Source organism: Palaemon carinicauda, chromosome 3 (genome assembly GCF_036898095.1).
Source record: "Palaemon carinicauda isolate YSFRI2023 chromosome 3, ASM3689809v2, whole genome shotgun sequence".
NCBI lineage: Eukaryota > Metazoa > Arthropoda > Malacostraca > Decapoda > Palaemonidae > Palaemon > Palaemon carinicauda.
The window spans coordinates 23,485,124-23,497,623 of record NC_090727.1 but is presented as its reverse complement, the minus strand read 5'-3'; the positions used below and the strand labels follow the sequence as shown (position 1 = coordinate 23,497,623).

Sequence of the window (12,500 nt, the reverse complement as noted above, 5' to 3'; positions counted from 1 at the left end):
AGCCTCCTATACATATTATAGATGACATACCAAGAGTTAAACACTATTATAGGCTTTTTCTCTGACTAAATAAAGGATAAGTCGTAGAAACTACAGTACTTTCCCATTCAAGATAAATTTTTCCACTTCCCACATATCAAATACCAAAGGAATTGAATGTACCGGTAGTTTAAAGTTTTAAAGGCCACTCAGAATAGGAGATACAAAGGACAGTGACATTGTCCTACCAAGCAGGACAATGCCCTAGAAACTGATTATATATACACATGATCAGCGCCTACGCCAGGCAATGGCTGCTGAAAACTCGGTAGATAGACCTATAGGCTCAACCAAACCCCCAATCTTTAGCTCACAAGGATGGTAAGGTTGCAGCAACCAAAGAAACTATCAAGTTTGAGCGGGACTCAAACCACACAATGGCGTTTTCCAGCCAGGGACGTTACCACATCGGCCACCACAAGCCTAAAATATTTGTCTATTTTAATACAATTAAAAGTTCCCATTGGTGAAATTTCGCACAGAAAATTTAGGCAAATAAACTTTCTAAAGGTCGTTCAAAACTATAGAATCTTTACTTTAAGATTAAAATTGTGGTCAGAAAGCTGTTCACTCACAAACACATATTGGTAAAATTTCACAAAAAAAATTTAGGCAAATAAAGATCGTTCAAAACTATAGAATTTTTACGATTAAAATTGTGGCCAGGAAGCTCTTCACTCACAAACAAACACACACACAAACACACACACACACGCACACACGCACGCGCACACGCACACACGCACGCGCACGCGCACACACGCACGCGCACACACACACACACACACACACACAAACAGGGGGTTAAATATCACCACCTTCCAACTTCGTTGGTGGAGGTCATTATTTTGTGCCAGATATCCACAAATACGTAAATCAACAAATAAAGAAATATTTAATGATATGCAAAGATACTGCTTCACTCAATCCATCAATGTTCGGGCTATAGCCTACTTAATCTAACCTTTAAGACGTTTAATATTTACTGATAGACAGCCATAGTAGAACCGTCATTCACGAGGAGGGAACTTTATAGCTTCAGTTACGTAAATAAAGTCAGTATCTATTAATATGTCACGTTAGGATGTCACGAGATTTTCAAACTAACGGATCTTAGATCGACGGCATTTTCACCGACGACAATTCTATTTAACGATTAGGATACTAAATTTATGGATTAAATCCAGATGACTCGTAAAATATAAGGAAAATGAAGAAAATATGAGAGAGAGAGAGAGAGAGAGAGAGAGAGAGAGAGAGAGAGAGAGAGAGAGAGAGAGAGAGAGAGAGAGAGAGAGAGAGAGGACATTATCGGTGAAGAGACCATTTGGTTACGGCCTTTTCGCCGACGACAAACTCCAAAAACGATTAAAATTTTGAATTCATAATCTGAATCCAGGTGAATTATAATATGAAGAAAAGGTGAATTATATAGAAAATGAAGAAAACATGGTACAAGTTTGTACAAATAAGCGTGAGGGCTGTACAAAATTTTTAGTGATGAGTCACGTAATATCAAGGCTTGATTATTGCAATTCTCTGTACTACAAATTGCCCAATACACTACTAAGAAAGCTTCAAAATGTGCAAAACCGGGCGGCTAGACTGATAAAAGGCATTAAACTACGGGAGAGAATAATTCCTGCATTGATCGATCTACATTAGTTACCTGTAAAGGCTAGAATTGAATTTAAGATTTGCTTGTTGACCCACAAAGCACTTACAAGTGATAAGCCTAAATATCTTTGTGATTGCTTGGGTCCCCTACCCTGAAGCTACCAGCGCCGCTGTAAGAGTTAGACATGCTGATGATCCACATAGACTATCCGAAATTAGTGTGAATCATGCAATAGGAGGAAGAACGTTCAGTTATGCTGCAGCGAGACTCTTTAACGACCTTCCACTCGATGTCAATAGCAATAATGTGGCAGCTTTCAAGAAAAACCTGAAGAATCATCTTTTTAGAAAGTGTTATAATAGTGACCTGAAAACTATTAAGCCTGAATACAAATGCTAGCGAAATAACTGATAACGATACAGAGCAAAATATTAACTGGAAAGAAATTATTTTTCACACACCAAGGCCCGCCTGAACAGACTTTTAGTGTCTGATGGAGGGCGAGAAATAAACCCCTAAAAGTAAAAGTAAGTATATGGGGAAAATTGTGTAATTGTCGGCGAAGAGACCTTTTTTGTTATGGACGCCTCGTTATAGCCGATGATAATTCCATTAAGTTCGGGTTTTGAATTTATTCATTAAATCCAGATGAATCAGATTCTATGGATGAATCATGAATTATATTGAGAGAGAGAGAGAGAGAGAGAGAGAGAGAGAGAGAGAGAGAGAGAGACAATAATTCCACTTCACTATAGATAGATTATATTTAACTAAATTACCGAGGTTCGATCCCCTGGTTGGGCCTAATCATTATGAAATTATCAGTAACTGGACGGGCACTCAGTAGAGGCAGTTTATCTCTCGACCTTGACCTTACTTTACTTTTACTTTTACTTTTAGGGGTTTATTTCTCGCCCTCCACCAAACACTTAAGGTCTGTTCAGGTGGGCCTTGGTGTGTGAAAAAATAATTCTTTCCAGTTAATATTTTGCTCTGTATCGTTATCAGTTATTTCGCTAGCATTTGTATTCAGGCTTAATAGTTTTCAGGTCACTATTATAACACTTTCTAAAAGATGATTCTTCAGGTTTTTCTTGAAAGCTGCCACATTATTGCTATTGACATCGAGTGGAAGGTCGTTAAAGAGTCTCGGTGCAGCATAACTGAACGTTCTTCCTCCTATTGCATGATTCACACTAATTTCGGATAGTCTATGTGGATCATCAGCATGTCTAACTCTTACAGCGGCGCTGGTAGCTTCAGGGTAGGGGACCAAGCAATCACGAAGATATTTAGGCTTATCACTTGTAAGTGCTTTGTGAGTCAACAAGCAAATTTTAAATTCAATTCTAGCCTTAACAGGTAACCAATGTAGATCGATCAATGCAGAAGTTATTCTCTCCCTTAGTTTAATGCCTTTTATCAGTCTAGCCGCCCAGTTTTGCACATTTTGAAGCTTTCTTAGTAGTGTATTGGGCAATTTGTAGTACAGAGAATTGCAATAATCAAGCCTTGATATTACGTGACTCATCACTAAAATTTTTGTACTGCCCTCTGTTAAATATTTTCTAATAAATGCTATGTTTCTCAGGTGATAGTTACACACTTTCACTGTGTTCACAATTTGGTCCCTCATTGACAAATTACAGTCTACCAGTACACCCAAATTTTTCACAACAGGCACAATCCTAACATCAGCATCACCAATTTTTATACTTTGAATTAACTGGTAATTCTTCAAAGCCACCTTTGTGCGAAAGAACATACATTCTGTTTTATCATCATTTAATTTGAGCTTTTTCCTCTGCATCCATGTTTTTATTTCAGTCATTATCTCATCAATTTTCTTCTCTGTATCTTGTGTTGTTGAAATTGAGAGGTAAAACTGAGTATCATCTGCATATAGTTTAAAACCCACTTTTTGTTTTTTCAAGATGTGTGATAGCTCGATAGTATTTATGTTAAACAAGATAGGGCCCAGAACACTACCCTGTGGTACACCCTTCGTAAGAATTCTCTAATTGGATCGGTTTCCAGAAACTTCTACAATAGTCTTCCTGTTCACTAAGTAACTTCGCAAAAATTTCAGTGCTTCCTCAGTCACTCCAATAGACTTTAAGTCGTCAAGTAAGTACTCGTGCACAACAGTGTCAAAAGCAGCACTAAGATCTAACATAATAAAAATTCCACACTTTCCCCCATCAAGAAGACCTATCATATCATTCATTATTGAGCACAAAGTAGTTTCTGTGGAATGATTAGCTCTGTAGGCCGATTGATTTTCCGGGAATACCTCTAACTCGTCAATATGCGCCCATAATTGCTCACTTATGACTTTTTCAATAAGCTTTGACATGTAGGATAAATTTGAAATGGGCCTATATGAAATTAGCTCGTTTACATCACCTTTCCCATTGTAAATTGGTTTGATCAACGCAGTTTTTTCACAGTTAGGAAAACAGGATTGTGATATACTTAGGTTAATTATGTTCAGGTAAATATTATATACAACTTGCTTGTTTGGAGCTTCACTTATTGAACTGTTTGGGAAAGGGTCGTTTCCACAATATGTATTCTTCATCTCTCTCATAACCTTTAACAAGTCGCACATATTTATTTCCTTAAATTTTATTAACTTCTTTCCCTCTTTCACTGGCATAGCTGACTGTCCTTCCAAGTGATTTTGGGGGAAACCTCTATAGATTTTATCAATTTTTTCATTAAAGAATATAGCAAAACACTCTGCACAAACATTGTCAGGCAAGACATATTTTTTCTTTAATCCCATCAAATCATCAAGATTTTTGTGAAAGTCCTTCATGTTATTGGTTTTTTTATCTTTGACCTTAACATGTATTAATTGGCGTGGATTTTCATACACTCAAATATGAACCAAATTAGAAGTTTCCTTGACAACGATGTCCAAACTTATGGCTGATTACGTGAATTGGACATTTTGCTTGAAAGTGACCTTGACCTTTAACCCTGACCTTCCAAAATGTAATAATTTTCAGCTTATCTACATAACAGATAATACCTGCGAGTTTCATTACCCTACGATTGAAATTGTGGCCAGAAAGCTGTTTCACACACACAAACCACCACAAACATAACCTCCTTCCAACTTCGTTGACGGAGATTCAATCTATAATGAGCAAACATTAAGAATGCATAAGAATACCTCCCTTCCCACACTCACAAGCAACAGACCTTCCAACTATTTCCACAAAAAATTTCCGACAGAAAAATATTGAATGAAATCATGTGATTTTACGAAAATTAAAGTAAGTCTAAAGCCTTAAATCCACGCCTCTAATCAGTTTACTAGCAAAAGATAACATTCAAATACAAATGTTTATATTAAAACTTTAGTTTTCAAAATACTTACCGTAAATATTTTGAACAGTCTCTTCCAAACGACTGCTGATATTAGGGTTGTGGTGGCCTGGTGGTAGCGTCCTTGGATGGTGATTTGCCCATTCTCGTTAGTTCACTTGGTCGCTGCAACCTCACTGTTCTTGTGAGTTGAGGATGGGTGGTTTAGGTCATTAGCTTCCATTGCCTGGCCCTTGGTCCTAGCTTGGGTGAAGAGGGGCCTTAGGCGCTGATCATATGGCATATCGTATATATATGGTCAGTCTCTAGGGCATTGTCCTGCTTGATAGGAAAATGACAGTGTCCCTTGCCTCTCTTGGTATGTCGAGGAATGTCTGAAAGAACAAATCAAGATGTTAAGAGGACCAAACCCAGATTTTTGAATACTTAAATATAACAACGAAATGTTATGAAAAAAATAACTCATCGCTCTGTGCGTGTTCAGGAAAAGGGATTCGCGAAGTAACAAGGATGTTCAACTAGGGCCCTTCCCCATGAAAATAGGATTCTTAATACTCTCTCTCTCTCTCTCTCTCTCTCTCTCTCTCTCTCTCCTGGGCTTCGCCTTGACAACGGGGTACAATTATTGACCTCATTCAAGTCGTTCCATGACAACAAGGTACAATTATTGACCTCATTTAAGTCGTCTCCTGACAACAGGGTACAATTATTGACCTCATTGAAGTCGTCCCATGACAACAGGGTACAATCATTGACCTCATTCAAGTCAAATGAACATTGAATGTAGACACGGCAAAATATTTGAACATTCAACTGCTCCAATGCCACGAGTATTAAGGAAGACAAGACAGAGTAACAAGAACGCAGAAAGCTTGATCAATAATAAGCGTATCAGAGTTACATAAGCAACAGCCTAGTTTAGCATTCCTGTGGGATATGGTTAACACAAGAATGAATTGCGTATTCATGGCAAACGCTTGTCTTGGTCAAGAGAATTTGAATTTTGAACTAGGCATTTAAATAATAGAAAAAGAATCGACTGGGCATAACCAAATTCATTTTCGAAGCTAAAATGATTTTTTACCTAGGAGTGCCGGCCAGCAAATTGCGGTTTTATAATGCTGAGCCTACGTTCGAGAAATGGGTCTGGGTAAGGCAATCCTTGTAAAGAAGGAAAGACTAGATACTCTCAAGTTGAAAGCAAATTTCAGGGGAAGATACAATGATGATGTTTGTGACCTATGCAAAGAGGAAGAGGATACTACAGAACATTTATCTTCATTCCCAAAATTAGGACAGTCGATATAATTATAATCATTATTACTTGTTAAGCTGCAACCCTAGTTGGAAAAGTAGGATGCTATAAGCCCTGGGGCTCAAACAATGAAAATAGCCCAGTGAGGAAAGGAAACAAGGAAATCTAGAACATTTTAAGAACATAAACAACATTAAAATTTCCTGTAAAAACTAAGAAAACTATAACAAAACAAAAGGAAGAAAAATAAGATAGAATGGTGTGCCTGAGTATACCCTCAAGCAAGTGAACTCTGACCCAAGACAGTAGAAAACCATAGTACAGAGGCTATGGCACTACCCAAGACTAAAATACAAGATATAAGCATAGGTATGTTGCAAAATCAGAGCAGGGATCTGATTTCATACTTAAGTATAGGCAACGCATATGAAAGAAGAATTCAAGTCCAAACTGACCACCACATGTTAAAGCTCAAACTGATGATATCCCAACTGATTTCAAGGTAGAATTGAGGAATAAAAGTAAAAGAGGAGGATTTCATTAATTTAGTTATGTACAGGTAAATTAATCTTAGTTACAATAATAAGAATAAACTTAGAAGCTTTGTACCTATCTATAATTCGATACAGTGGCCGCAAACTTATCATGCGGAGTGAGCAGTTAGGAACTATAAACCCTCCCGGATGGGGGTTAGGGTAAGGGACCATTATCCTTTAGAAAGCCCTAAAGTTCTATTGCTTTAATATCACACCAAGACAAAATTCACCCGAAAAGTTCTAGTTATTTGTAAAATAGAGTAATTCAATTGATCTCTGCTACTCTCGTCAAATGCTTCGAGGAGTCTACAGTAAGTACGCTCGGTGAACGACGAAATGGTGAAATTTCCAAAATTCTTCATAAAATAGAATTCTCGCAATCTAGCTAATGTATTAAGTTAGCATTTATTAACCAAGTCCAGTGCATTCTCTCTCTCTCTCTCTCTCTCTCTCTCTCTCTCTCTCTCTCTCTATCAATAATTATTCGCTAATGGCTTTAGTCTTTTATACCCCCTACTCCAAATATTCTCTTTATTCTAACTATAAATAAATTTAATTGTAGGTGAAATACATATCTTTTAAAAGGTGTCAACACAACTTTGAATAGAGAGAGAGAGAGAGAGAGAGAGAGAGAGAGAGAGAGAGAGAGAGAGAGAGAGATTGGTACTTATGTTCGGTTGTATCTATGACCGGTTAAGAACAAAAGACTGGCGACACAACACATACTTATTTCATAACTTATTTCTCTACAAATTTACGTAAATAATAACCTTATTCTACGACACGAGAATAGTGACAAAAGTTCATATTTCAGTATCTGAATTACGTAAGTTTAAAATACGCAAATTTTTCTGCGTAAACACTAGCAAAGCAAATGCGTAAGATATGGGAACCAATCATAAATTAAGGTCTTGAAGAAAAGTGAATGCCGCTTGTGCCATATGATTATAGTTCGTTTCAAGTTTTAACAAAGATTGAAGCACCAATTAAAGAATTGGTATTGCCACTTCAATGAGAGCGTAAATGCTTATATTCTAAAACTAAAATATAACAACCACAGTCCAGGAGAGAGAGAGAGAGAGAGAGAGAGAGAGAGAGAGAGAGAGAGAGAGAGAGAGATTAATTATACCTCTAACCTTTAAAATTTTGAGAAAATTAATGATTAAAATATATAATACGTTATTTCATATATTTAATATTTAGAGAGAGAGAGAGAGAGAGAGAGAGAGAGAGAGAGAGAGAGAGAGAAATTAACCCTACCTCTCACATTTTGAACAGAGAAAACTAATTAAAATATATACGTTAATTTAGATATTTAATATTTGTTAAAAAGGAAATCATAGCACCAGTAGAATAAACTTGACAGCTAAAAACTTCATTAATTTAATGTGTGTGGAAATGTATTCGTCTTTTATGATTTATGAATAGACTGTCAATCATCAATTGTTGGACTGCCACAGTTGAATAATTGATTGAGATTTCTCTGGCATCGTAACAGTCTCAAATGTACATTAGATGTAACGAGAACTCGAGGGATAAATACTGGCTTAATATTTCTTAAGATGTCTTCGTACAATTTTCGATAAATTATCGTTTCCAAACTGTTGCTGTCTAATCGTAATCATGAACATGGCTGATTTTAAGAGCACCCGTATATGGCGTTGCATTTTGAATGGTTACGTTTGCATTAAGTTTATTTACATAGTCCTCATTGTCGAAAATATTTAACCAAAAATTTGAAAAGTAAGATATTCGGATATATAGAAAATACGCTGTGTAATACTAAGAGCTTTACATCCTTACTCTGAGTGGGCAGTTAAAAGACACCCCAAACCCTTCCTAGCCCAAACCTCTCCCCAAGTGCGAGCACAGGAAAGGGGAGATGACGGGGTGATTAATATAGCTCTTTGAAAGGTCATTGGTCACATTAATTCACATGGACCTTTATATCAACAGAGTGGAAATGTTTAATAGACAAATGGGTCATTCTAACAGAGTTAAGGTCACAGCCTGCAGACTTTAATTACTGCTCCAGTACAGACTGGCCCTTCGGCCTTTCTGTTACAGTAAATGCCGTCTCTGTTGAATAATTTAACTTACTTTGTTTGTTATGATACTCTTACATTAACCATTCCGAGTAAATACAAGGGAATTAGCAAAATAAGCAACAATTAGGCTAAACGAAATTAGAAGAAATATACGAAATAATAAAAATACAGACGACGTTAGCTGACCTTATATGTGAATTAAAAAAGGTTTATGTGAACAGAGAACTAGGGGGGCAATCAGTAGAGAGCAGACCTACGCCACGGCAGCTTAATTTTCTACCTTTAGCTCAACTTTGAATCCTTGACCTTTAACCTTAACATGTATTAATTGACGTGGATTTTCATACACTCAAATATGAACCGAGTTTGAAGTCTGTGATGACGATGTGCAGACTTATGGCTGATTATGTGAATTGGACCTTTTGCTTGACCCTGACCTTCGATCTTGGCCTTACAAAGTTTAATAATTTCCAGCTTTTTACATAAAAGTTAATCCCTGCAAGTTTCACTACTCTACGATTAAAATTGTTGTACGTGAGCTGTTCCCACACACACACACACACACACACACACACAACTCAGGGGTACAACCCAGGACCCTCTTAATGGGTCCTGGGTAAAGCATTACCCCCTTCCAACTCCATAGGCGGAGGTAATAAATTAAAGAGAAAAAAATAAGGTGACATTCTTTAGCACACTTCACCTGGAGATTTTCATAATCAAGACATTTAAATGAACGCAAATCTGAAGTTTTATTAACTTTAATTATATATATGTATATATATATATATTATATATATATATATATTATATATATATATATATATATATATATATACATATATATATATATATATATATAAAAATGAAAAAAAAACAGGATCTTTAAAATAAATTTTGCCAGTTACAATTGTTTGTTGTTACTCGTAATTAATGACTCAAGTCCGCCTATTGGTCGCTAACGTTGGAACTCGATATTAACCAACAGATTTTTAACGGAAACAAAAACATTCTTTACCTCAGGTCAACACACTCTCCTCCCGAATCCAGGGTGATTTTCCACAAAATTATCGGGGGATTTATCCACGAATCCTGTGGAGATTTACCGCAAAATCATGGGGGATTTACCATCATTATCCTGGGAGATTTACCCCAAAATCCTTGGGATTAAATCCCCGAATCCTGTAAGAGATTTACCCAAAAATCCTGGGAATTTGCCCACAAAATCCAGGCTGATTGATCCCAAAATCCTGTGGTGGATTCAACCACGAATCCTCAGGATTTAAGGAAAAAGGCTTGGAGCATTTAACCATGAAACCTATGGTATTTAACCCGGAATCCTGGGGGATTTAATCACAATTCCTGTGGGGGATTTAACCACAAATCCTATGTAGGATTTAACCACAAATCCAACGGAGGATTGAACCACAAATACTAAGGAGGATTTAATCACAAATACTACAGAGGATTTAACCACAAATCATACGTGGTATTTCACCACAAATCCTACGGGGATTTCACCACAAATCCTACGGGGATTTCACCACAAATCCTACGGGGTATTTCGCCACAAATCCTACGGGGTATTTCGCCACAAATCCTACAGGGGATTTCACCACTTATCCTGCGGTGGATTTAATCCCGAACAATTGGGGGGTTTCATGTCAGAATTCTTAGGGAATTCAACCCAAATCACTTGGAGATTTAACCATGAAATCCGGGGATTTAACACCGAATCCTCGGGGATTTAACCATGAAATCTGGGGATTTAACCACGAATCCTGGGGGATTTGAATCCAAATGCTTTGGGCATTTAAACACGAATTCTCGGGGATTTAACCTAGTATCCTGGGGGGATTTAGCCACGAATCCTGGGAGATCAAAACTCAAAACTTTCTCTTCTGTAAACTGGAGATGGAGTAAAAAAAATTAAACTCGATAATACGAGCCAAAGGGGGCAAATAATTTTATAATAGATATCAATTCTAAATACTGTGTAAATCAAATTTTTGGAATCTTTTTAATTGGGCGGATCTTATAATCTCTCTCTCTCTCTCTCTCTCTCTCTCTCTCTCTCTCTCTCTCTCTCTCTCAAGTGTTTGGCTTTCTTTTATGGTGATATCGAATTCTGAGTTTGTAAAGTTGATCCCAAACAAACATACAAATAAACTAATAAACAGACAGTGGTGAATACAAGCATTTCGATAAGGCAATAAAAAACAAAACGTCATAGCATACATGCTATCATCTTCACCCAAAGGCTTTAGTGATCAGTCAAAACAAAGAATAAAAAAAAACAACTTATAAACAGCGAGAAAGTTACGCAACTGAACGAGTAATATGCCGAGCAAAATTGCAAAGAGCCAATACGTGTTTGGGCGTTCAGCCTTGGATAATCCAAACAAACACGAATTAATACAATGTACGTGATATTCCGGCCACGATAATTATAACAACTTAAGGAATAGATATTTGTTTGAGGCTCGAGGTGAGGGTGGCAGGTTGATCCTTGCGAAAATTCTTGGAAATGATGTGTCCTACCATGCAAGTGGCATTTTTAGATTTATTTCAGAAGCAGGTCTTCTGAAAAATATTTAACTTTTATGACATTCAACTGTTATGATTTTAATTGAATTCTCTTTTACTTATTTTATTTTATTTTTTATTTTTTGTATACATAAATTAAATGTTACCGGCGTCAATGACCTTAGATGTCAGGATGCCTGAAAACTTTAAATCAATCAATCAATTATCACGCTGATATGACCAATCTCTTGCTTGAGGGTAAACTTGGGTACACTATTCTATCTTATTTCTCTTCCTCTTGTTTTGTTAACGTTTTTATAGTTTATATAGGAAATACTTATTTCAATGTTACTGTTCTCATAATATCTTATCTTCCCGTGTTTCCTTTCCTCAATCGGCTATTTTCCCTATTGGGGCCTCTAGGCTTATAGGATCCTGCTTTTCAAAGCAGCAGATCTCATCCCACTGTGCGAGCAGCTGTACCGCAACTGATACAAACTTCCGGTTAAGTAATGTCCTTGGTGGTTATTCTTTCACCTTTCAAAACATGCTGGCGAATGTAAAACCATCAAATTTATGGTCTTACCAGAAGGCTTAAGTGCGCTCACAGAAGATTTCCCAGTTCTTTTGATATCACTCAATCCTATAAAATCCAAATTTATTCATTTCGGCACTTCTAGTAACAGTTAAGTTAGCTTTTCTTCCCTAGAGAGGGTTCTGGCGTTGTATGTTGCAAGGTCCAGTTTCCAAAGGTGGCCTGATCTAGTCCAGAGATGTTTAGCACCCCCTACAGTGTGATGTAATTGCCCGCCACCTTAGGCAATTCTTCCACTGACGATGGGGGCTGGGGGCCAAGATGGGAATGCTTTATTCACGTCTGAGTCTGGGGCAGATATCATCAGTGCGCTGACCACAGCGGATTGGTGTAGGTGTGTGTATTTGTGTATCTCCACATTTCACGATAGATGGATGAGTGGGATTCAATCTGACTAACTTTTGAGGACAATTTTCATTTTCTCATCCCAGTCCCTGGATTAGCTGTATTAAACGTGAATTGGGAATATTTTATATAATTTTCTTATGATTTTAATTAAATATCAAGCAAAACTGAAGATTTAAACAGTAATAAGACCGGCGTTGAC

The 12,500-nt window shown here is 37.0% G+C and overlaps 1 long non-coding RNA gene across 1 annotated transcript in view; it reads right to left on the bottom strand.

Annotated features, from left to right (window-relative positions):
- LOC137636949 (uncharacterized) overlaps positions 1-5,428 on the bottom strand; it is a 12,894-nt gene extending 7,466 nt beyond the window's left edge. Inside the window, exon 1 of the long non-coding RNA XR_011043313.1 lies at positions 5,046-5,428. This is a non-coding gene — a long non-coding RNA (uncharacterized lncRNA). The remainder of the gene's footprint in view (positions 1-5,045) is intronic.
- Between the last annotated feature and the right edge of the window lie 7,072 nt (positions 5,429-12,500).